Raw genomic sequence first — 24481 nt, forward strand, 5'->3', positions numbered from 1 at the left:
ATTTGACTTTTTTTTTTTTTACCCTATTTGGGGTTTTCTTGGCAGATATTGTAGTGCTTTGTTCCTCCCAATGTAGACACAACCCCAGTTTCCCATCTACCAGCATACCAGTTATGGTGTTGTCTTGATTGTTTAGTCTTCTTATCTCCTTTTTCATTCCCAATCTTATTCCTCCCACAGTTCATCTATAGAGCAATGACCATAGGATCAAGAATCCCCTAATTCAGATCTGTCCTCAGATACTTACTAGCTATGTCTCTTAATTTCTCTCTGACTCAGTTCTTCATCTATAAAATGAGAATAATAAACATCATTCCCAGGATTGTTGAGAAGCACAAATGAGAGAATATCTTCAAACTGCTTTGCAAACTTTAAAGTGACATATAAATAAGAAGCCAGAACAGATCAGGAACAACTGAGAAAACCACTTTCCAAGACATCTAGAACCAAGAGAGTCATGCAATAATGATGAAGAAAAAAGAGAAAAAAAAAGCTTACATTTGTATGTTATTTTCCTAACAAAAGCCTTGGAGAGCTGATCTGTGCACCAGGATATTCTTCCTCTTTTAAAGGATAGAAAATGGAAGGTTAGCACTCCACTCTCCTCACCATTTTGCAGATGAAAATCTCAAAATGGGACTTTATAGCTTATCTTTATAAAGCCACTTCATTTTAAAAGAAGAAACAAAGGGCAAGGACCACACGTTAGGGCAATCTCAGAACATGGCTCCAGGGGGACTGATTTTTGGCTTTGTCTTTTTCCCATTGTACAATAGTAGTACAGTGGTACCACTACTGTAGCAGTACATAGTTAGTAGAATAGTACTACTATTCTATAGTAGTAGATCAAAGTAGAATAGTAGAAGATCAAAGATTCTTTTCTATTCAGTCCCCCACTTCAGACCACTCAGGGTGGAGGTTGAGGGACATACAAAGTAGACCACAAGTGTTAAAACTATTGCTTCCTACCTCACTTCTTATTCAAATTATTAGCAAATCTGGTTTCTGTGTGGAGTATTTACTAGAATATATCTTCCTCTGATATCAATCAGCCAGCCTTTCCTAAGGGTGGAACTGGTTTGTTGAATGTATAGTATTTGTCAAACAAGACCTATTCCCTACATCATGGGCAGGTCTTGAAAAGCCAGGAAAATCTAATCTGACATGTACAAGCCAGAACATCTCTCTCCTAAATAGGCCAAAAAAAAAAAAAAAAATCATGAGATTCCTTGATCTGGTCTTCATCTCCTCCAAAGTGAAGGATGCAAATTTTCTAATTCCCTACAATATATCACTGCCCTCAGCTGAGATCATCTGACCCAACCTGAGTAGGAATCTGCTCTTAAAATAACTGCTTATTGGTCTGTTCAAAACTTTGCTGAAGAAAGATTCTTTATTTCTGACTCTACTCTTTCCAACCTCAAATATATCCTTCAGATGATGAATTCTCTTAAGGCTTAGGTCTGCTCATATCTGCTCCAGGATTTTTAGTAGCTCCTCAAAAACTCCTCTGCCTGGAATCCTTACTCTAACACCACTTTTAAACTGCAACTATATTAGAAGACTCTCTGTCCCCTGAATATGCCACTCCTTTATTATATCTGTAAGCTCTAACATTGCCCTACTTCTGGAATATCTTACCTCTCTATCTTGGTTTGTTGTTGCTATTCAGTCATCCAATCACATATGACTCTTTGCCACAGCTGGAGTCTTTGTCATTTCCTTCTCCAATGTGTCCCCTTTTTACAGATGAGAAACTGAGACAAATCAGAAACTGAGGGATAAATGACTTTCCTGGGGTCACATAGCTAGTAAGTGTCTGAGCCTGGATCTGAACACAGAAAAATGAGTATTCCTGACTTCAGATTTTGAGCCTATCCACTGTACCACCTAGCTGTATTAGCCAACTTAAATATCTCCTCCTACAGGAAACTTTCAGGAAGTTCTTCCAGTAGGAGGATATATATATTTCATATGACACTTGGTTTATAGATCTCAAATTTACTTAAAATGTGTATTTTACAGTTTTTACAGTTAACTGTGTAGGTGTCTTATTCCCCCTAGAATGTGAGTTCTATCAGGGGAGGAACTAGTACTTATCTAAATTATATATATAATTTAGGATCATAAGTTTAAAAGTGGAAGGGACCTTAGAGTTCATCTAGCTCAATGCCTTCTTTTGACAATCAAGGAAACTGAGGCTCAGGGAAGTTAAGCAATTTTCTCAAGATAGAGCGGAAATAGTATAAGTGGCAAAATTAGAATTTAACTCATGTCCCTCCACCTCCAAATCCTGGACTTTTCTCCATTATATCACATTACCAGAATTCTTCAGCATAGTCTTTATTAAATACAGCTTGGCTAAAATGAATATTTAATTCTTTTCTGTCTGCCTCAGATCCTATTCAGCCTGCAATGCAAATCATGCCTTTCCTTCTCTCCTGAAAGCTTTCCCTAATCAATCTACATTGCTATCTCCATTCTCAAGCTTTTGCAAAACCTTGGTATTTTAGAAGGGAACTTGGAAATTTTAAATCCTTTCCTCTGATCTCCCAGTCAAGGATTTCCTTTATAGATTCCCGATTATAGATGACTCAGAATTTGGGTTATCCCGCCCTTATCCCCCTACTTCTACGTCCACCTCTCCCCTAGGACACCTCTAGTAATGGGAAACTACCCTAGGAGGTAGCTGGATCCACTGCTGGACAGTTTTGATTGTCAATTCTTTCGTTATTGATTCAATGTCTCTCTCTGTTCCATAAGATTTCCACACTGATTGCTCTGCACTGCTCTCTGCTCACTTTCCCTGGTAGCTCTGGCTTCCTAATGCTGTAGGCATCTGTTCTGGAAGGAGGAAAAAAATTCCCCCATACTAGACCTGATAGCCTTGGGGACTGGAGATTTCCCCCACAATAGTGAACGCTAATTTAGAGCCAAGGGACCTGGGTTCAAATTTTAATTATGCTATTTAATAGCTGTGTAATTTGGTACAAGTCATTTACCCGTTTTGTGCCTTAGTCTCCTCCTCTCTAAATCGAACAGATTATACTAGATAATCTCCAAAATCCTTTGAAATGAATTTTTCAGAAGCCGGCTTTGAAGATACCTGGACATAGCCTACCCCCGCACCCCCAAGCACGATCTCCTAAATTCGGCAAGTGGCTCAGAGATCTAAAAGACCCGAAGGGCAGGGGCAGTAGTTTCCTGTAGCTACGGGTTCTTCACCCCTTCTCCTCATTTTCAGCTGCGTCAAAGCTTTCCCCCCACCCCCCAAAAGTTTATAAAGGATTTTGTAAATAATATCACATTGCCGTCCTGTTGCAAGAGACAGAGTAGAGATTATCCAGGGACAGAAGGAACCCTAGTTTCGTCCTACTCCGTGTCTATGATGAGGAAGGAAACTGAGGAAGAAATGCTTTAGTCCAGGAATTTTCAAACCCCTCCCGTCTAAGGTGCCTTACCCTTCTCCCTAGTCACCCCAGCAAGAAGTCATCCCCACCTCTTTAGACAGTGAAAGTATTAAAGTGAAATAAAGGTAGAAGTGAAGCCTGTAGGATATTGACTTGTAACCTAGTAAATCAAGCAGAAATGGGATTTTAAAAGTCGAGACTCCCTATGCCCAGCGTGGGACTGTTCTTTCTGTCCTGAGGAATCTTCCACTTGCTCCCAGAATGGGGACTCGGAAAGAGGTAGTTCTTTGGCCTAGAGGAAGAATCTCAGTGACCAACCAGGTGTCAGATCTGACCGCTGCCACAAATGATGAAAGGGGAACCAGCGGCGCGCCTAAGGGAAGGGCACACTCACTGTGTCTGCGCGTCTTCTCCTGGTCTGGGGAGCGGGAGGCGTGAGGTTGTCTGCCTCTGCTCCGGTCGTTTGTGAAGAGGTCAGCTCCCTTTGGTCCTACTTATAGGGAGCTCGCGGGGCCCCGGCCTCGGGGATCCCGCCCCCGGCCCCACCCCTTGGCTGCAACCGCGGAAAATCCGCCGGGCGTGACCTTAGTGTACTTGGTTGGCTCAGATGAGTCCCCACTGGGAAGAAATTGCCTCCCCCTTGTGGAAGCAGGGAGGCGGACCCCAGCGCAGCCTCCACATTCCTTGAGGCCGCCAGCCACCTCCCATGGTCAAGGGCAAGACCTCTGGAGAATGCCGAGAAATGCCGGGACCCAGTTCTGTTTTCGTGACATCATGGCTCTAGTCTCATTTTATTCTTTTTTGTTTTGGGATTTTTTTTTCTCCCTAAGCTGGAAAAAAATCCTCGAGTGATCCAACCAGGTTTTCCAGTGTGAAGAAATACGGGGGGAACCTAAGATTGAGAGACCGAACCCGTCCAGTGCCGCCCCTCTCATTTTTCAAATGCCTCAAATGAGGCAAGTGCAGTGGGAAAGATACTTGGATCTGGGATCGGGAGATTTATAAGGCTCAAGTTCAAATCCTTGCTTTGCTACTTACTGTGTGACTTCTCAAAGTTCTCTCTGCTCTTTAGATCTCAGTTCTCTCATAAACAAACAAACAAAAAACAGCAACAATAACAACAACAAAAACGGCCTGGGTCGGAGGGGGAAGAGGAAGTGAGGACGTAGAAAAAGTTGTAATAGTCATGTATGAAACTGAGACTTAAAGAGGTGACCAAATTCATAGTAGTAAGTGATGCTGAGATTTGACATGAAGTCCATCTTGATCTCCAAATCCAGCGCTCTTATTTGCTCCTTCTCTTCTTTACTCATTGGAAGGTATGGGGAAAGCTCACTGTATTAGGCTCTGTTATGACGAAGCCTAATGGAGGACACCACTGGGAAAACTTTCTCTCTTTTGTGGGGGAGGGAGGGAGAGATGATGGAATCGAGAGAAGAGAGATTAGTCTAGAGGGAATGGGAAGACCTGGGTTCTTCTAGTACAGGCCCTGTTCTCACTCTGAGACTCCTCGGGATTTCAGTTTCTCATCTGCAGAACAAATGGGCTGGGTATTTTTTTTTTAATTCTCTAAAGTCTCTTTCAACTCTAGTCATCTGTATTTGAATCTGTGCATGCATGATTCATCCATAGGAAAAGAGAATAATACCCAAGTCCTGTGTTTGTGTCAATTAGACAGGCAGTTAAGGGCTATTGGGGCAGTTGGTGCGTATATAAGAGGGGGTTGTTCCACCTCCTTCTCAACTTACTGTTACTCATGTGATAGCAGATATCTACATACTCCCACGCTATAAATATGGACTACCTTCAGGAAGAACCAGGATCACCTGAACAAGGATTCAACTGCCCCAAAGACCATGAAGAAAAATGCTGAAGCCCAGGGCAAAAGCAGAGGCAGGTAGCTCAGACAGAAATCAAGATAGAAGCAAAAGGCAGAACCCAAGTCTCAAGGCAATAGCATCACTTGGTTTTCCAATTGATAATTGACAGGAGTTTTATGAGCTCCTTATTGTCTCTAGGGGCTTTGCAATAAGAATAATTGAGTAAGTCATGGACAAGTGCATGTAAGTATCAAAGCAGAAGGAAATCAAGATTCTATTTACATCTATGAATTTGAATCTTTCAGAATCGGGCAAGATGTGATAGGAATATGTGATTAGTTGGTACCACCAGCACTCAAATAAAATGGACTAAACTGATCTCAAGAGTGAATACAGCTGCCCTCAGAGGAAGGAAAGACATCTCATATTTTGCCTGAATTTTTCCATCTCACTAGCTTTCTTTCTATTCAAATTCTTTTTTAATATCAACAAATGTCTCTTAATGCCCTACTCTGTGCTGAGGATACAAAGACACATATCTCACTAAGACTATTTTCCTAGTAAATGTACTAACCAACCTTGATCCCAAAGGACTAGGGATGAAGAATGTTGTCTACCTCTTGACACAAGTGGGGGGCTAATATGAACAATGAAAAGTTTTGGACCATAATTAAAGTGGGGATTTTGCCCAATTAGAGATAATGTTTTTCCCCTTCCTTTTCTGAGGTAGGAAGGAGAAGGTGGATGGTAGAAACAAGAGAATTTTGTTCATTGAAAAAATAAAATGAAATCTATTTTTAAAAATGCCTTTGTGACCTTGGGCAAGTAACTTACTCTCTTCAGGCATGGAATTTCCTCATTTAAAAAACGAGGTTGAGTCACTTCTGGCTTCAAAGTTATGTCAAAATATCAGTAGACACCTTGTTTTCCAATGCTAAAGCCCAGCAACTTAGCTGTGCCCTGAACTTGACATAACAGTAATCCTTTGCACTCACTTTTTGGATGATTTCAGCCACAGAAAAATCCCAGAATTATTTCTGGTCATGAAGCTCTTCTTTGAATTAAATTTGACATATTGTTCTGTTATCCCTTATTGTCAGGACTATAGCTCATTGTATAGTAACTACAATATAACTTATATAGTAACTGGTATAAGTATTGAGATCTCAGTACCCTAAATTGGGTCCCTCCCTTCTTATCCATCCTACACACACACACACACACACACACACACACACACACACACACACGCACAAAGTGGGACTCTGGCACATACTTGCAAGCCATTTGTCTACCTTAGAATTTAAACTTCTGTTTGATTCCTGGATCTCCTCTTTTTAACCTGCTTTGTTCAGTTCCAGCCATCCATAAGTTAGAGGCCAGCTCTATCCAATTGATAGCTATAATTTTATTCTAATGTTAGGGCTGTTCCTTTATCCAAAAGAAAGAATCCTAACCTTCGTCTCACTACTTCAAACAGGTAGAAAGGCCAGAAGGGCCTCTGAGATGGACATAGGGGTTAAAGAAGGGGCTTGCACGGTGCAAGAGTATTTTTTCCTCCTAGGGTTCCAATATTAGATCAGAAACAAGCACCAAGAAAGTTCTAGAGTGGATTGTTGAAGGCTGTGGTTGTGATGGGAAACCAGGGGAACAGGGTTTGGCATTGGAAGTTTAATGGGTACACTCCAGAGTCCAGTGATTAAAAGATGTCAGAGAAGGAAGAGGTGGTCATAAATGGGTTGCTGCCAGAGGTCTTCTAAGAAAAGACTGCTGCTTATAGGACCAGTAGGAGGGAATGGATTTGCCCAAGATCACACAAATTATTCTCCTGTTCCTCCTTATCAAAGCTGACCTGACCACAAACTACTCTATTCTTTGTTCCTTAAACATAAATCTTTACTTCTAATTTTTGTAAACAATATTTTCTGGAATGTCTTACCTCCTCTTTACTCATTAAATTTCTGAAAGGCTAGTGCAAATGCTTCCCATTCCAAAAAGCCTTCCTGATTTTCCTTATGGGTAATGTTCTTCTCTCTAGACCTCAAATAGCTCTTTATTTATATGTCTATAATTGAACCCCAATCTGTTAAGTACTTACTGTGTCCAAAAGTCTGTGATTTATATTTCAGTATATAAGGATTAAAAATTATTGCCCTCATATTTAAACTATATTGGATTACTTGCTGTCTCAGGAAGAGGGGGAGGAGAGGAGAGAGGAAAAAATTTGGAACACAGGGTTTTGCAAAGGTGAATGCTGAAAACTATCTTTGCATGTATTTGGAAAAATTAAATCCATTAAAAATTGAGAAATAAAATTTTAAAATGGTTGTCCTGTAACCATGAAATTTATAATCTGGCAAGGGAAATAGGATAAACAAATAATTATAATTACTAATATATTTACAATATTTTATACCATGGATACTATAAGTATGGTATGGGCAAGTCACTTTCCCTCTCTAGACATCAGTTTACTTATTTGTAAAATAAAAAGGATATTCTTTTAACTCCCAAATACAGATCCTATAGTCTATATGTCTTCACTTCTTGCTTTCCCATAAGTTTCATGACAGCAGGGATCATGTCCTTTCTAAACTTGTATGTTCTCCAGCACATTGCTTTTCATACACAGTAGGCATAAATGTGAGTTGAGATTCATTCTCAGTCTTTTGGCTAAGATCATTCTCTAATATTAGGGCCAATATGGACCTTATCACAAGTTATCTGCTAACCCTAACACAAAATTAAATACTGAATTTGTGATATCTCTAAATAAATAAATAAATAATCAGAAAAAAAATCAAAGATAGAAATATCTATGAAACAATAAATTAATGAACAAACTTCCTTGTAGTAATTAAAACTGTCTGAAAATAGGTTGGACTGTTTACTTCAGGATAGTGGAGTTCTTCTCTATGGAGATGTTTAAGAAGAAAAAGAAGAAAGGAAGAAAAAGGAAGAAAGGAGTGAAGAAAAGATAGAAAAGAAAAAAGAAAAGGAGAAAATAAAACAAGGGAAGGAAGAAAAGAAGAAAAAGAAAGGGAAGGAAGAGAAAAAAGGAAAGGGAGGAAGAAAGACAAAGGAAAGGAGAAAAAAAGAAAGAAAAAGGGAAGGAAGAAAGAAAAAAAAGGAAAAAGCAAAAGAGAAGAAGTCAAAGAAAGGAAGAAAGGAATTCTTTGTCATTAGAATTGTTTGAAAGCAGAATGGACTCCTTCACTAAAAAGCAGTGTCCTCTCTCAATGGAGATGTTTAAATAGAGGTTGGATGGTCACTTGTCTGTGATATTGTAGAAGGGATTGTTGGATGGGAATGGATTGGACTAGATGGTCATTTGGGCTTCCTTCCAGCTAATCTGACCTAATGCATAATTATAGGTTAAAATGTTACCTGTTGCCAGGTAGCAGAACTCTTGGAGAGATTCCCTGCATTTCTTACAGTCCCAAATCACCATGACTCAATAGTGGCAGGAATTTTGAGTACTGGATGCTTGGATCGGAGCAGAAAGTTACCAGGAAAGGAGAGATAAATATTACTTTTACAATATTATATAATAAAATAAGCAGTGCAATATAGTGAGGAGTCAGGAGACATTTGTTGGGAGGCATGTCACTAACTTAGTGTAGGAGCCTGGGTAATCACTTTAAATCTCTGAGTTTCTTTTCCTTATTTATAAATCAAAGAGGTTAGATTAGAAAGTCTCTAGGATCTTTTCCACCTTTTAATTCTATTATCATCATCATAACAATAGCAATAATAGCTAATATTTAAAAATAGGAAGAACACTTACTATGCTCTAAGCCCTGTGCTAAGCATTTTACAATTATTATTATTTGACCCTCACAACAGCTCTCTGAAGTAGATATTATTTACAATACTAATTTTACAGTTGAGGCAGAAAGTGTTAATAAAATGATTTGCTAGGTGAAGCCAAGATGGTGGAGAATAGACAGGACTTTCTGTGATCCCCTCTGACCTTCTCTCAAACCAATAGCAGATTAAGCCTATAAACTGGTTTTGGAGTCAAAGAATCCACAAATATTTGGAGTACAACACATTCCCCAGAGAAGATACATTGGAAGAACTTCAGAACAAGTCTGTTTCAAACAGGCAGGGGGACAGTCTGCTGAGTCCAGACCACAGCATGGGGAGACCAGGGCAAGGACCTGGGGCAGGGAGTCAGAGAGTTGCAGCTTCCATACACTTGGGAATCTTCTGTGAGCTTCTTGGGCTACTCTGTCTTGGTTGCAAGCAGATGGTTTGGCAGATATGCTACAAAAGGCAAATTGTAAACCACTGAGCTCAAACACTGGGCCTAGCCAGGATTGCCTAGCACTGGAAATCAACCAGCAGAGCTACCCCAAAGCAAATTAAAGCAGCTGTCACTCCTTTGCATTGAGCAGATTTCAAGCCTTAAAAAAATGAATAAAAAACCAAAAAAACCTTCTCACCATAGACAGCTTTTATGGAGAGAGAGAGGAACAGACTTCAAATCTTGAAGTTCCTAAAGGCAAAGCAAATCTAAATGAAGCCCCAAAGGGAGACATGATCTGATCCCCATTTCACAACTTTGTTGGAAGATTGCATATGATCTTAAAAGAGAGTTAGAAGAAAAATGGGGAAATCAAATGAGATCATTGCAATAAGGAATGGAAAAAGCATTTAATGCCCTACAAAAGACACCAATTCACTGAAAAACAAAATTTATGAAATGGAAAAAGAATGCAGTGAACAACAAAAAAAATTCAATTGGCCAATTACAAAAGGAGCTAAAAAAGGTAACTGAAGAAAATAATACACCAAAAATTAGAATTGAACAAATGGAAGTGAATGACTCAAGAATCAGTTAAACTAAAACAGAAAAAATGAAAAAAATAGAAAAAAATATTAAATATCTCCTAGGAAAAACACTGACCTGGAAAATAGAGCTTGGAGAGATAATCTAAGAATTATTGGGCTTCCTGAAAGCTATGATGAAAAAAGATCCTAGACATTATCTTACAGGAAATCATAAAAGAAAACTGCCCTGATATTTTAGAATGAAAAGGTAAAATAGTCATCGAAAGAACAAATTTCAGAACTATCACACCAAGGAAAATATATTGCAAACAGCTAGAAAAAAAAAAACAATTTAAATAGAGGAGCCACAATTAGGATTAGCCAGGACCTAGCAGCTTCCACCTTAAAGAATCAAAGGGAGCAAAGGGATTTTTTTTTAAATTTTAATATCTTTTTATTGATAGAATGCATGCCAGGGTAATTTTTTACAGCATTATCCCTTGCATTCATTTCTGTTCCGATTTTTCCCCTCCCTCCCTCCACCCCTTCCCCCAGATGGCAAGCAGTCCTTTCCATGTTGAATAGGTTACAGTATATCCTGGATACAATAGATTTGTGCAGAACCGGACAGTTTTCTTGTTGTACAGGGAGAATTGAATTCAGAAGGTATAAATAACCCGGGAAGAAAAACAAAAATGCAAGCAGTTTATATTCATTTCCCAGTGTTCTTTCTCTGGGTGTAGCTGCTTCTGTCAAAGGGATTTTTTAAATCTAATATTCCAAAAGGCAAAGGAACTTGGATTAACAAGTCAAGAATAAGATATCCAACTAAAATGAGCACTATCTTTCAGGGGAGAAAATGGACATTCAATGATATAGGTGAATTTCACCTAATTCTAATGAAATGGCCAGAACTGTACAAAAAATTTGATCTCCAAACACAGAACTCAAAAGAAGCATAAAAAGATAAAAAAGGAAAGGACTCTTGAGAACTATGTTCTGTAGAGAATGTGAACATAATTTGATTTTATTGTGAAAATATGAAAAAGAAACTAGAGGTGCAAAGGGGATCATACTGGAAGAAGAGGAAAAAGGAGGTAAAATAAGGAAAATTACAGCTCATTAAGAAGCAAAGAAAACCTATTATAATTGAGGGAAAGAAGAGAGGGGGGTAAGTGTGATGACTGTGTATTTAAAATCAGCCGGAGTCAGGAATTCAGGTTAAGGGGAAAATCTTCAATCTTTATTGAAATGAAGAGGTGAAAAAGGATTGTGATGGCAATATGGGCAAGAAGGATTGCGATAGCAATATGGGCAGCTGCAACAGGAAGCCAGCTAGCGAGGGAGGTATGAGCTGAAGGGCCGTCGCAATGGCAATGCAAGCAGCTGTGTCAAGACGCCAGCCAGCAGTCTCTCCTTCTGCTTCCCTTTCCACTCCCTTGCCTCCACCCACCAAAAACGTCATTTCCTATATAACACATCAGGACTTGCACAAAAAGTGGGTAGGGGCCATTCTTTCTCCAAGCATATATATAAATAGAGTATGGTCCAATTACTATTTAGCCTCATGGGCTTGGGACCTCAGTGCATCAACTCAAGCCTCAGCCCATTACAGGTAAGCATTGTGTGAATTTTACTCTCATCAGATCTGGCTCTGAGAGAGAATGTCAGACATATTTGGTTTCACAGAAAAACTTCTTTCACCTTTGAGGAAAGTGGGAAGGAAAGGGGGAAAAGAAAGGGAAACCACGAATAGTAGGAAAAATAGAAGTATTAAGGGAAAGGTATAAAAAAAGGGGGAGGGACTTTAAAGGGGGAAGATTGTTTGAGGGAGGTGGTCATCAAAAGCAAAATTTAGGGGAAGGAAAAGAGAAAAGAATAACTTAGGGTAAATAAGATGGCAGGAAATACAGAATTAGTTATTTTAACTGTGAGTGTGAATGGTATGAACTCTCCCATAAAACAGAAGCAGATAGCAGACTGGATTAAAAGCCAGAGTCCTATAATATGTTGTTTACAAGAAATACATTTAAAGCATAGTGATACATACAGAGTGAAGGTAAAGGGCTGGAGCAGAATCTATTATGCTTCAGGTGAAGCCTGAAAAAGCAGGGGTAGCCTGATCTCAGATTAAATAAAAGCAAAGATAAATCTAATTAAAAGAGATAAGGAAGAAAATTTTATTTTACTATGGTACTATTGTACCATAGCAAAACTATACTAGTAGGGAATCTGAACCTTGCTCTCTCAGAACTAGATAAATTGAACCACAGAATAAATAAGAAAGAAATTAAGAAGGGAAGCAAAATGTTAGAAAAGTTAGATGTGGTAGATCTTTGGAGAAAATTGAATGGAGACAGAAAGGAGTATACTTTTTTTCTCAGTGGTTCATGGAATCTATACAAAAATTGACCATGTGTTAGGATATAAACCCCTCAAAATCAAATGCAGAAAGACAGAAATAGGAAATGCATTTTTTTTCAGATCATGATGCAATAAAAATCACATGCAATATAAAGCCAGGAGAAAATAGACTAAAACTTAATTGGAAATTAAATAATCTAATCCTAAAGAATGAATAGATAAAACAGAAAATCATAGACACAATCAATAATTTCATCCAAGAGAATGACAATAATGAGACAACACACTAAAATTTGTGGGATATAGCCAAAGCAGTTATAAGGGGAAATTTTATATCTCTAGATGCTTATTTGCATAAAATAAAGAAAAAGAAGATCAATGAGTTGTATTTGCAAGTAAAAAAGCTAGAAAAAGAACAAATTAAAAATCCTCAATTAAATACCAAATTTGAAGTTCTGAAAATAAAAGGGTAGATTAATAAAATTGAAAATAAGAAAACTATTGAATTAATACATAAACATTAAGAATCTGTTTTATGAAAAAACCAACAAAATAGATAAACCTTTAGTTAATTTGATTAGAAAAAGGAAAGAAAAAAATCAAATTGTTAATCTCAAAAATGAAAAGGGAGAACTTTCTACCAATGATGAAAAAATTAGAGCAATAATTAGGAGTTATTTTGTCCAACTATATGCCAATAAATTTAATAGTCTAAATGAAATGGAGGAACATCTACAAAAATATAGACTGCCCGGCTTAACAGAAGAGGAAATAAATTATTTAAATAGTTGCAATTTAGAAAAAAGAAATAGAACAAGCTTTTAATTAACTCCTTAAGAAAAAATACCAAGGGCCAGATGGATTTACATGTGAATTCTACCAAACATTCAAAAAAACAATTAATTCCAATATTATATAAACTATTTGAAAAAATAGGGAAAGAAAGAGACCATAGCACAGATATGGTGTTGATAGCTAAACCAGGTGGGGTGAAAACAAGAGAAAGAAAATTATAGACCAATTTCCCTAAAGAATATTGATGCAAAAATCTTAAATAAAGTATTAACAATGAGATTACGGAAAGTCATTCCTGGAATAACACACTATGACCAAATAATGCAGGGCTGGTTCAATATTAGGAAAACTATCAGCATAATCAAGCATACTCAACTATATCAATAGCCAAACAACAAAAATAATATGATTATCTTAATAGATGCAGAAAAAGCATTTGATAAAATCCAATATCCATTCCTATTAAAAACACTAGAGATTATAGGAATAAATGGACTTTTCCTTAAAATGGTCAGTAGCATCTATTTAAAACCATCAGCAAGCATTATATGTAATGGGGACAAACTAGAACTATTTCCAATAAGATCAGGAGTGAAACAAAGCTTCCCACTATCACCATTACTATTCAATATTATATTAGAAATGTTAGCTATGGCAGTGAGAGAAGAAAAAAAGATTAAAAGATTAAAGAAATTAGAGTAGGTCACAAGGAAACCAAATCATCACTCTTTGCAGATGATATGATGGTACACTTAGAGAATCATCTAAAAAACTACTAGAAACAATTCGCAACTTTAGCCAAGTTGCAGGATACCACTTTCTTTTGTTTTAGAACATAAGATGATCATGACCTCCCTGACTTCTCAAGAAGGTGAGAACCCCAAAAAGAAGATGATCATGTCTTCCTTGATTGCTCAAAAAAGGAATGAAAACACCATAAAAAGAAGGTGGTCTCACAAACACCTCTCCTGATATCTCAGGAAGGGAGATGAAAACACCAAAGGAAATAGGAAGTCAAATCAGATTACCGGGTTTTCTGAAGGGGCTCACTTGAAACAAGTATGAAACAAGGTGTACATAAATTCATCAATATGGGAGACATTACACATAATTACATAAAATACATGAGCACATAGCAATATAACACAGGCTAGTAATAATGTAACAAATAACATGAATCAACATGAAAATTTAAGTACTGCAATAGTTTCATCAACAATTTTTTATCTCAAGGAATCCAATGATTCCTGCTGGTTTTTGTTCATCTTATGTTAGGGAATCCAAGGATTCATGAAGATTTTAAAGTTCTTTTAACAGTCTCATGCTCTTTCAGTATCAGATGTTTCTTAAATCTTCTCTTTGTTTCCAGATTTTTCTCTTTTTCTGTTTCTCTCTGATGGACAAGACGAATATGGATCATTGGTACCCATCTGATTCCTTCTCCTCCTGCAGAGATACAAGCAAACCCTCTTCCCCAGGCAGTTAACCTATCTAATTCCCTTCTATTTACCACTTTCTGGATCTCTCCATGTCACCTGGGGATTATGTAAAGATAGTGGAGCTGTTTGCATTGGACACTGCCCTGTTGTGTTAAAAGACCTGTATTCTCCCCAACTGTAATCCTGATTGCTTTTCTGTTGGTTGATGACATCAGAGTCCTGAATTTCTAAAGACTCTCTGGGTGTAACCTCAGCTACTATCATGCCCCATCTGTCTTTTGATTGATATCTTGGAGCTGGGCCCTGCCTCTCATTTCTCTAGGTCAATCTACATTCAGAGGCCCAGTGAAATCCTCCGTTACATTTTGGACATGGGGTTTTGGGTTTTATTCTCTCACCCTGTCCTCTCACTCTGTCTCTGTATCTACATTAGGCTCTCAAATGTCCAACTTTTCCACACTAAAAACATCTACAAGTTTCTCTAGAAGTCCCTTGCCAAGAGGGACCCTGTCTTTCCATGTTCATCATAGTCTGGGCATAATAAGCATTTGTGTCTTTTGTGGCACAGCGTCTTATGATCTCCTCTAAAGGAGCATCTTTGTCTAGTCCCCATATAATTCTTTTGCAAACCTCATTGGCATTTTCCTTAGCCAGATATCTGATCATTATTTCTGTGGCAGCATTATCTCCAATGGTTCTTATGACAGCTGTTTGCAAACATCCCACAAATCTGCAAAAGGTTCATTGGGACCTTGCTCTATTTTTGTAAAAGCTTTACTTACATCTTTCTGTCCAGGGAGAGAACTCCAAGCTTTTATTGCAGCCTTAGAAATTTGCTTATACACTGGTATGGGATAATAAATCTGTTCTGAACTCTCTGCATACTGACCTTCACCAGCTAGTTGGTCAAAAGCTATTTGTACAATAGCTCCTGTTTGCCTATTGTGTTGGGCTTGAATCCTACATAATTCACGAAACTCCGAAAGCCACAACAAATTTTGTCCAGATTCTAGACATGTCCTAGTTATGGATTTCCAATCATTTGGGGTTAAGATTTCACAAGACAAATTATCTAGTAACAGCTTAACATAAGAGGATGTAGCCCCATAAAGAGTGAACCCTTTTTCAAATCTTTAATTTTTTCCAAATTAAAAGAAGTATATTTTCTCTCTTTTTGACCTGAAGAATCAAGCTTTTCAATCACAGGATATGCATTTAAAAAATCAGATATATCTTCTCCTTCATTTTTTGCTTTAATTAATGCTTTTTCTAGTCTTGTCATATTCTGCTTTACAGGAGAAGCTGACCCCCTTCTTCCTCCACCCATGAAGGGTTAATTGAGAGGGGAGGGTCATGAGATGTGGAATGATCTAATTCCTCCTGCTGTGAAGTATCACACTCAGAATTATACTTAACTCCATTCTTATCGGATTCTTTCTGCTTTTCACCTAGTTTAGTTGGCACCTCTCCCTGCTGCTATTTCTTCTTTTTCCTTATTTTAATACTTATAAAATTTCCTAAAGCCAGTTGTATTAAATTATATGTATTAAATATGTCTTTGGAAATTGAGTTAGGTCCATTTTTATTATAGAATTGACAAAGATCCTCTCCTACTAATTTCCATTCATCTAAATCCAATTCTTTTTCCAGAGAGAAACAAGGACATATGTTCTTAACAGTTTCTAAAAGTTCAGTGATCTGCTGCAAAATTATAATCAAACTTGGCTTTCCATAATCTTGACAATGCTCTCTAAACATTTTCCTTGAACAGAAACAGAAGGCTGTTTTCTAAACATCTATCCCATCTTAGCTGAAATTCTATTTTAACTATTTTAACAAAATTTCTTTGTTGTACTCACTCTAATTTCTGGGTTGAGGAAACTTTTCCACTGGCTCAGGATCGCAGGTTTTTCCACTGGATCAGGATCGCAGGGTTTTCCACTGGAATCAGTCCCTGTTCGGGCACCAAAATGTTGTGTTTTTCTTCTTTAAAATATAATAATTCTCTTTGGGAGCAAGTTTCTCAGGGAGGTTTTCTGGAGGTAGCCTTAGTTTCAATTAATAAGTACTAATCACCCAAATGCAGCCAGGTGCTAAAAGTTCAGATCTTTTATTGTCTCCAATATAGCCTGGTTAGTTTTCTTAGAGGCCTTTTTCTCTGCTTGGTTCCAAGAGCTCTTGCAGCTTTGTCCTTTGCTTCTGCCTCTGCTTTCTTCAGCCTCCAATTCAGCTGAACTCCCCCAGAGAGCCTCTGTCTGTTTCTTATATATGACCTCTTCTGACAAAGTGGGATTATGGGTTTCTCCCAAAGTGCTCTCTGGCCCTAAGAGCTTCAAGGGAGGTGTGAATTTGGATATCTCATATTAAACCCTGAAATCTCCCAAAAGTGTGAACTCCAATGAATAAAGGTGTGAACACAAGCATTGTATCAATTATATTGAGTTAACACTAGGATTCTAACATCTCCCTTGAGTTATCACCTTGTTTCAAGTTGAGTCCTCTTAGGAGGGGAGGAGTAAACCTTTGGGAGATGATATATAAGAAGCAGACTCAGTCAAGAGTTCAGCTGAATTTAGATTGAGAGGGGAGCATCAAGTGAGTTCATCCAGAAGCCTTCTCAGAGGCAAGAAAGATTCATTACAACTTCCACCTGGCTGGCTGGAGGCTGAAGGACAAACCTTTGGATTTGGAGACATTTGGAGGGAGCTCTTGGAAGCAAGCAGAGAGATAGGCCTCTAAACTAACCAGGTTGAAAATGGAATGAATCTCTCTTGCCTCTGAGAGAGGGCTTGTGGGCTTCCTCCCAGAGTGCTCCTCTCCGACCCCTGGGAATGTTCTGAAGTAACTCTCGGCTCTAGCTCAATTCTGACTCGTGGCTTCTTCTGAATTGACGCTCCTCCACTCTGAATCTTTTCAGCTGAACTCCCTTGACTGGCTCACTGAAGCTCTATTTATGCTCTTGAGAGAGTGATTGTGGGATATGAGAGAGTGGGATTATGGTTTTCCTCCCAGAGTGCTCTCTGGCCCTAAGAGCTTCAAGGGAAGTATGAATTCACAAAGTGACACAGTTAACTTTGTGAATCTCCCATACTTGTGAACTCCAATGAGTACTTAAATACTTCTTACTTATATGAGCTCTCTAAAGGTGTGAACACAAGCATTATTGTCTATCAGTTCTACTTAGTACCTTGTTTCTTCTGGCCCATAACATATCCTTTTAGGATCAGATCAATCATACTGAAACATACTAAATTAGATAATTATTGTCTCTATCAACTCTAATAACTTTACACTTTGTAAAGATTCCAAGAGCAGGATACAAAATAAATCCACATAAATCATCAGTATTTTTATATATTACCAACAAAGTCCAGCAACAAGAGATACAAAAAGAAATTCCATTCAAAATAACTGTCGATAGTATAAAATATTTGGGAATCTATCTGCCAAGGGAAGTCAGAAACTATATGAACACAACTACAAAACACTTTCCACAGAAATAAAGTCAGACCTAATCAGTTGGAAAAGTATCAAGTGCTCATGGGTAGGCTGAGCAAATATAATAAAAATGACAATACTACCTAAATTAATCTACTTATTTAGTGCCATGCCAATCAAACTTCCAAGAAATTATTTTACAGATCTAGAAAAAATAGTAACAAAGTTCATCTGGAAGAACACAAGGTCAAAGATTTCAAGGGAATTAATGAAAAAAAATGTTAATGAAAGTGGCCTAGCTGTGCCAGACTTAAACCTATATTATAAAGCAGCAATCATCAAAATCATTTGGTCCTGGCTAAGAAATAAAGTAGTGGATCGGTAGAATAGGTTAGGATCACAGGACAAAATAGGCAATAACTATAGCAATCTAGTATTTGACAAACCCAAAGACCCCAGCTTTTGGTATAAGGACTTATTATTTGACAAAAACTGCTGGGAAAATTGGAAACTATTATGGAAGAAATTAGGGCTCAGCACCACATATAAGATAAGATCTACATGGGTTCATGATTTAGACATAAAGAGTGATATTATAAGCAAATTAGAGGAATATAAGATAGTTTACCTCTCAGATCTGTGGAGAAGGAAAGAATTTGTGTCCAAAGAAGAACTGGAACTCATAATTGAATACCAGATAAATAATTTTGATTATATTAAGTTAAAAAGTTTTTGTACAAGCAAAACTATGCAGACAAGATCAGAAAGGAAACAATAATTTGGGAAATCATTTTTACATTTAAGGGTTCTGATAAAGGCTTCATTTCTAAAATATAGAGAGACATGCCTCTTATATTGGCAGAAATGGCAGGAAAAGACAAGGACAAATTTTGGAGGGGATATGGGAAAACTAGGACAATAATACATTATTGGTGGAGTTGTGAATGGATCCAACCATTCTGGAGAGTAATTTGGAACTATGTCCAAAAAATTATCAAACTGTCATACCCTTTGACCCAGCAGTATTTCTGTTGGGCCTACATCCCAAATAGATCTTAAAGGAAGGGAAGGGACCCACATGTACAAAAGTGTTTGTAGCAGCCCTTTTTGTAGTGGCAAGAAACTGGAAACTGAGTGGATGCCCATCAGTTGGAGATTGACTGAATTACGTATGGTATATGAATGTTATGGAATATTATTGTTCTATAAGAAATGATCAGGGGAATGATTTTAAAAAGGCCTGAAAGACTTACATGAACTGATGCTGAGTGAAATGAGGAGAACCAGGAGATCATTGTACATTTCAACATCAATACTACATCAGAATCAAATCTGATGGAAGTGGCTATCTTCAACAATGTGATGATTGATGCCAGTGTCAATGATCTTTTGATGAAGAAAACCATCTACCCCTAAGAAAGGACTGCAGGAACTGAGTGTGGATCACAATATAACATTCTCACTCTTTTTGTTGTTGTTCACTTGCATTTTGTTTTCTTACGCATTTACTTTCTTTTTTTTTTTATCTGATTTCTCTTCTGCAGCAAGAGAATTATATAAATATATTTATGCATATTGGATTTAACATGTATTTTAACATGTTTAACATATATTGAATTGCTTGCTATCTAGGAGAGGAAATGGGAGGAAGGAGAAGAAAATCTGAAACACAAGGCTATGCAAGAATCAATAGTGTCAAATAATCCATGCATATATTTTGAAAAATAAAAAACTCCTCCTTCTTTTCCTTCTCCTCCTCTTTGTGTCTTTTTCTGTGTTTCTCTTTGGCTCTGTCCCTCTGTTAGTCTCTCTCTGCTGTCTTTTGCCTTGCTAAATACTGGGAATGCAAAGAAAGGCAAAAGACAGTCCTTATTCTAACATCCTCATTCATCCATTTCCCCATTGTAGAGGGCCAGAACTCTGGAGAAATCTACATGAAACAAGGTGTTGACTCAGTGGAATTGATGAGATGATGGTTCTCTAGTTCAGATATATACTTAGTATGGTGATGAAATGGTTCTCTAGTTCACACATATTCAGTATGCTGTAATGATGTAATTGTACTAAGGTATATAAGGGCTGAGAAGGACTGGAAATGAGACATTCCATTTTTGACCATCCTCCTGGTGGCTCTTCTGCCTCCTGCCTCCTCCTCTAAGATCAAGGCTGGTCCTGAGATCCTCCAGAGAGCTAGCCTGGACATCATACCCTATCTGAAAAATGAGAATAATGAAAACAACTACCTCCCAGGGTTATTGTGAGGATCAAATGAGATAATATTTGTAAGTGTTTTGAAAATCAAAACACTAACTATTTCAGGATGACATTTCTCTGAAGGTCCCTCTCCTTAATTTCTATATTTCTTCAAAGATCATAGATGCTGATTCTAGTCATGTATACTAATACTTTCCTTATTCAAATCACAAAATCTCAATTGGAAGGGCCTTTTCACTGGAACAAACAACAATCAAATACAGCTTATTTGGAGAGATAGAAAAGAGAGGAGAGAGAGAGAAAGAAGACACACACACACACACACACACACACACACACACAGCCCAAATCCTTTTCACTCTTTGCATTGTTGATTTGAGGAAGGAAGGAGATCTGTGATCTCATGACTAGACCTCAGGTTCCAGACTCTCAGTTCAAGGCTTTCTATTAGCCTAAACTAAGATTATTATAAGAGAGGTTAATGAAGAGGAAAACAAGAATGGTATGGATGCCTGAGTGGCAGAAGATAGGCTTAGTTACCTGGGAACAATCCTTAAATGCCAAGTACTCTTCAGCCCCAGTAGAGCTCAGTAGGGGAAACAGAAGCAGAAAAAGCTACTTACACTTTTTTTCTTTTGGATATGAATAGAGTCCCAGTACCCTCTTATTAAGTGGGTTGTGCTTATGCCTGGCTTTTTCCCCAACTGGGCTCAGAAGGCTGGAGCAGTTCCCCCTAAGAAATGACTTGCATTTTTTTTCTTCCCTGCCCCCTATCCCATGAACTTCTCATCTTTCTTTTGTTTTGATTAAATTTTTTGCCATAATCAACAAAGCTCTGAATTTTAAATCAAGAGCATGTAGGTAAAATCTTGAATTTTTCACTTACTAATTATGGGACCTTAGACAAATTATTCTTTCTCTCAGCTTCAGTTTTATCATCTATGAAATAAATGGCTACACTAAATGATTTCTAAATCATGATCTTAAATCACTCCACCTCAGTTTCTTCATCTGCAAAGTGAGGATGATAATACTATCTTTCTAAAATGATTCTTAGGTGGTGTTTTTTTTTTTTTAATAAAGCTTTTATTTTTTTCATGTTCATTCCAGCCACATTTCTTCTCCTGGCTTGTTATCAGTAGTAGTACAATATGTCACTATGTATGTACATAATATGTATGCATCATCTCTATTATATTTACCTATATATAATGTTTCTATATGTATGTATGTATGTACTTATATATCTATGTATAGGGGGCAGCAGTAGCGGTGGTGGTGATGGTGGTTAGTTTTTTGTATGTATTTAGAACTGTGACTTCCACACAGGGAAATCCAAGTGAAGAATTCCTCTCTCCTCTCCTTCAAAGCTCAGTTTATGAGGCATCTTCTCCATGGAGCCTTCTTTGACTTTTGCCCACCTTCCTCAAATGAAAGCAATCTCTCTTCTTTACCCTCAGCTCATTTTCCTATATATTATAGACACCAATTATTTATGTACTTCCCACTTATTAAAATGTGAGCTCTTTTGCATCAGGGCCTTTGCAGCATCTAGCTTTACATCCTTAGCAACCCCACAAAATTATGCACATAGGAATAAGGATCAGACCTGTAATTTTATTGGTAGAGCGATCTTAGGTAGGGAAATTTCCTCTACTAATATAGGTTATTAGCTTTTTTCTTTTTTGCAATTTATAATCTTAGAGAGTTGCCTAAAACCCAGCTTCTTAAACAGTGGGTCATGATCCCATTGCATAACTGAAGGTAGAGGTTACAAAATTATGATTTGTTATCAGTAAATGTTTGCTTTAATTTATAAACCTATTTTATATTTTATAAATCCAGAATCATGTAAAAACTTCTTGGGTGAAAAGGGGTCACAAATGAAAAAAATTTTTTTAAGAAACCCCGGCCTAAAGCATGGAGTTCAGTGCCTTTTCTGGGGTCACATAGTCAATATAAGTCAAAGCAGGACTTGAACACTCCAAAGTCAGTCCTCTATTCATTAAGCTAAACTACCTCTTGGTTTTTTTTTTTTTTAAATAACTTTTTATTGATAGAACTCATGCCAGGGTAATTTTTTACAACATTATCCCTTGCACTCACTTCTGTTCCAATTTTTCCCCTCTCTCCCTTCACCCCCTCCCCCAGATGGCAAGCAATCCTTTGCATGTTGAATAGGTTACAGTATATCCTGGATACAATATATGTGTGCAGAACCTAACAGTTCTCTTGTTGCACAGGCAGAATTGGATTCAGAAGGTATAAATAATCCGAGAAAAAAAACAAAAATGCAAGCAGTTTATATTCATCTCCCAGTGTTCTTTCTTTGGGTGTAGCTGCTTCTGCCCATCTTTGATCAATTGAAACTGAATTAGCTCTCTTTATTGAAGAGATCCACTTCCATCAGAATACATCCTCAAACAGTATCATTGCTGAGGTATATAATGATCTCCTGGTTCTGCTCATTTCACTTAGCATCAGTTCATGTAAATCTCTCCAGGCCTTTCTGTATTCATCCTGCTGGTCATTCCTTACAGAACAATAATATTCCATAATGTTCATATACCACAATTTACCCAGCCATTCTCCAATTGATGGGCATCCATTCATTTTCCAGCTTCTAGCCACTACAAACAGGGCTGCCACAAACATTTTGGCACATACAGGTCCCTTTCCCTTCTTTAGTATCTCGTTGGGGTATAAGCCCAGTAGAAACACTGCTGGATCAAAGGGTATGCACAGTTTGATAACTTTTTGAGCATTAAACTACCTCTTGTTGAAGAGGATTGAATTGAATTCTGATGTCCTATGTTTCTCTTGCTCCTTCTTCTGAGCTCAGCCTCAAAAATAATCTTTGAGTTCCAGCAGAGAGAATGAATAGCAAATCTTAATATTATATTCCTTCCCCCTTCACCCTCCCTCCCCTCCGATTTTTCTAGTTGTCAGTAGCCTCCCACTTCAATTTTCTTCCCATTGTAGGAACTCCTTCTTAAGAGTCTCCTACTGGGAAATCATTAAGCTTCCATTTGGATACCTCTTATGATGGGAGGTACCTATCTTAAATAATTCCCTCTTTGTGAGATAGCTCACCAATGAATGAATCTTTCTTTCATTAAAGCGAAGCCTGCATCTTTGGAATTTCTCTCCATTGTCCTTAGTTCTTCTCTTTGGGCCAATCAAAGCAAGTCTATGGATACCTAAAGATAATAATCATTGTTCTTTATCCCCAACCATATTTTTTTCTCTGGGATGTAGTATCTCCTTCTACTAAACCTCCACTAATCTACTAGAGAACGATCTCTAATTCATTCACCATTCCAATGTCCTTTTGGACTCATTGCAGCCTATAGATTGAGTTTCATATGTCTCCCTCCTGTCTGCATGAGCTGACAGAGAGATTTTTATTGATTGTCTTAATTTCTTACATCATCATAGCTATCCAAAGTATCCTACTATCTTAGCCTCCCAGAGAGTCATTCCTTATAACGAAAAGCATTTTTTTTTTAAAAAGAAAAACATCAGTATGACTGATATTGTTCAAAACTGTGTGCAAATATGTAACTTCTGTCAACCTCCATGAATGGTTGGATTAGGGCAATCTTCTCATATCTCTTCATTTGAAATGCTAGATCTTTATCATTTTTTGTTAGTCACTTTTTGTTATTGTTGTGTGGTTCTTTCCCTTTATATTTTTGCAGTTATTGTATATATATATTTTCTTGAGTGCTTACTTTACATCAATTCATGTAACTCTTAGTATGCTTGTTAATATTTATTTATATATTTATATTCACATCATTTCTATAGCATATTAATATTATATTACATTCATATTCCATGATTTGTGTAGCCTTTCCCTAATTGTCATCTTTGTGATGCTTTGTTTGCAATTTTTTGCTGTCACAAAAAAATGTTCCTCTAAATATTTTAGTGTATGTGGGGCTTTTCTTCTTCTTGATAGCTTACTTGAGGTATAAGCCCAGCAATAAAATCTCCAGAATAACAACTTCTTAAAACAACATCAGATATAGAGAGGTTCATCACTAGAACAGAATAGGTACATGCCATCCAGAAGCAAACAAATGGAGAAATAGAATGTTTGATAAACCCCAAACCCCAATAACTGGGAAAAGGGCTTTAACAAAACTTCTGGAAAACTGGAAATCAACCTGGCAGAATTACAAACAGACTTAACATTTCACACCATATACCAAGATAAGCT

General features: G+C 37.5%; 1 protein-coding gene across 4 annotated transcripts in view; it reads right to left on the reverse strand.

Annotated features, from left to right (window-relative positions):
• The window catches only part of TNFAIP2 (TNF alpha induced protein 2), a 71572-nt gene extending 67640 nt beyond the window's left edge, over nt 1-3932 (reverse strand). For 2 of the 4 annotated variants that reach the window (XM_051978320.1, XM_051978317.1), the window contains exon 1: nt 3805-3932. The gene's annotated coding sequence lies outside the window, so the exon portion shown is untranslated. Of the gene's footprint in view, nt 1-1641; nt 1751-3728 lie in introns of those variants that run through there. The other 2 variants (XM_051978319.1, XM_051978318.1) reach the window with 2 other exon arrangements.
• Nucleotides 3933-24481: the final 20549 nt, after the last annotated feature.

Source organism: Antechinus flavipes, chromosome 2 (genome assembly GCF_016432865.1).
Source record: "Antechinus flavipes isolate AdamAnt ecotype Samford, QLD, Australia chromosome 2, AdamAnt_v2, whole genome shotgun sequence".
Classification (NCBI taxonomy): Eukaryota; Metazoa; Chordata; class Mammalia; order Dasyuromorphia; family Dasyuridae; genus Antechinus; species Antechinus flavipes.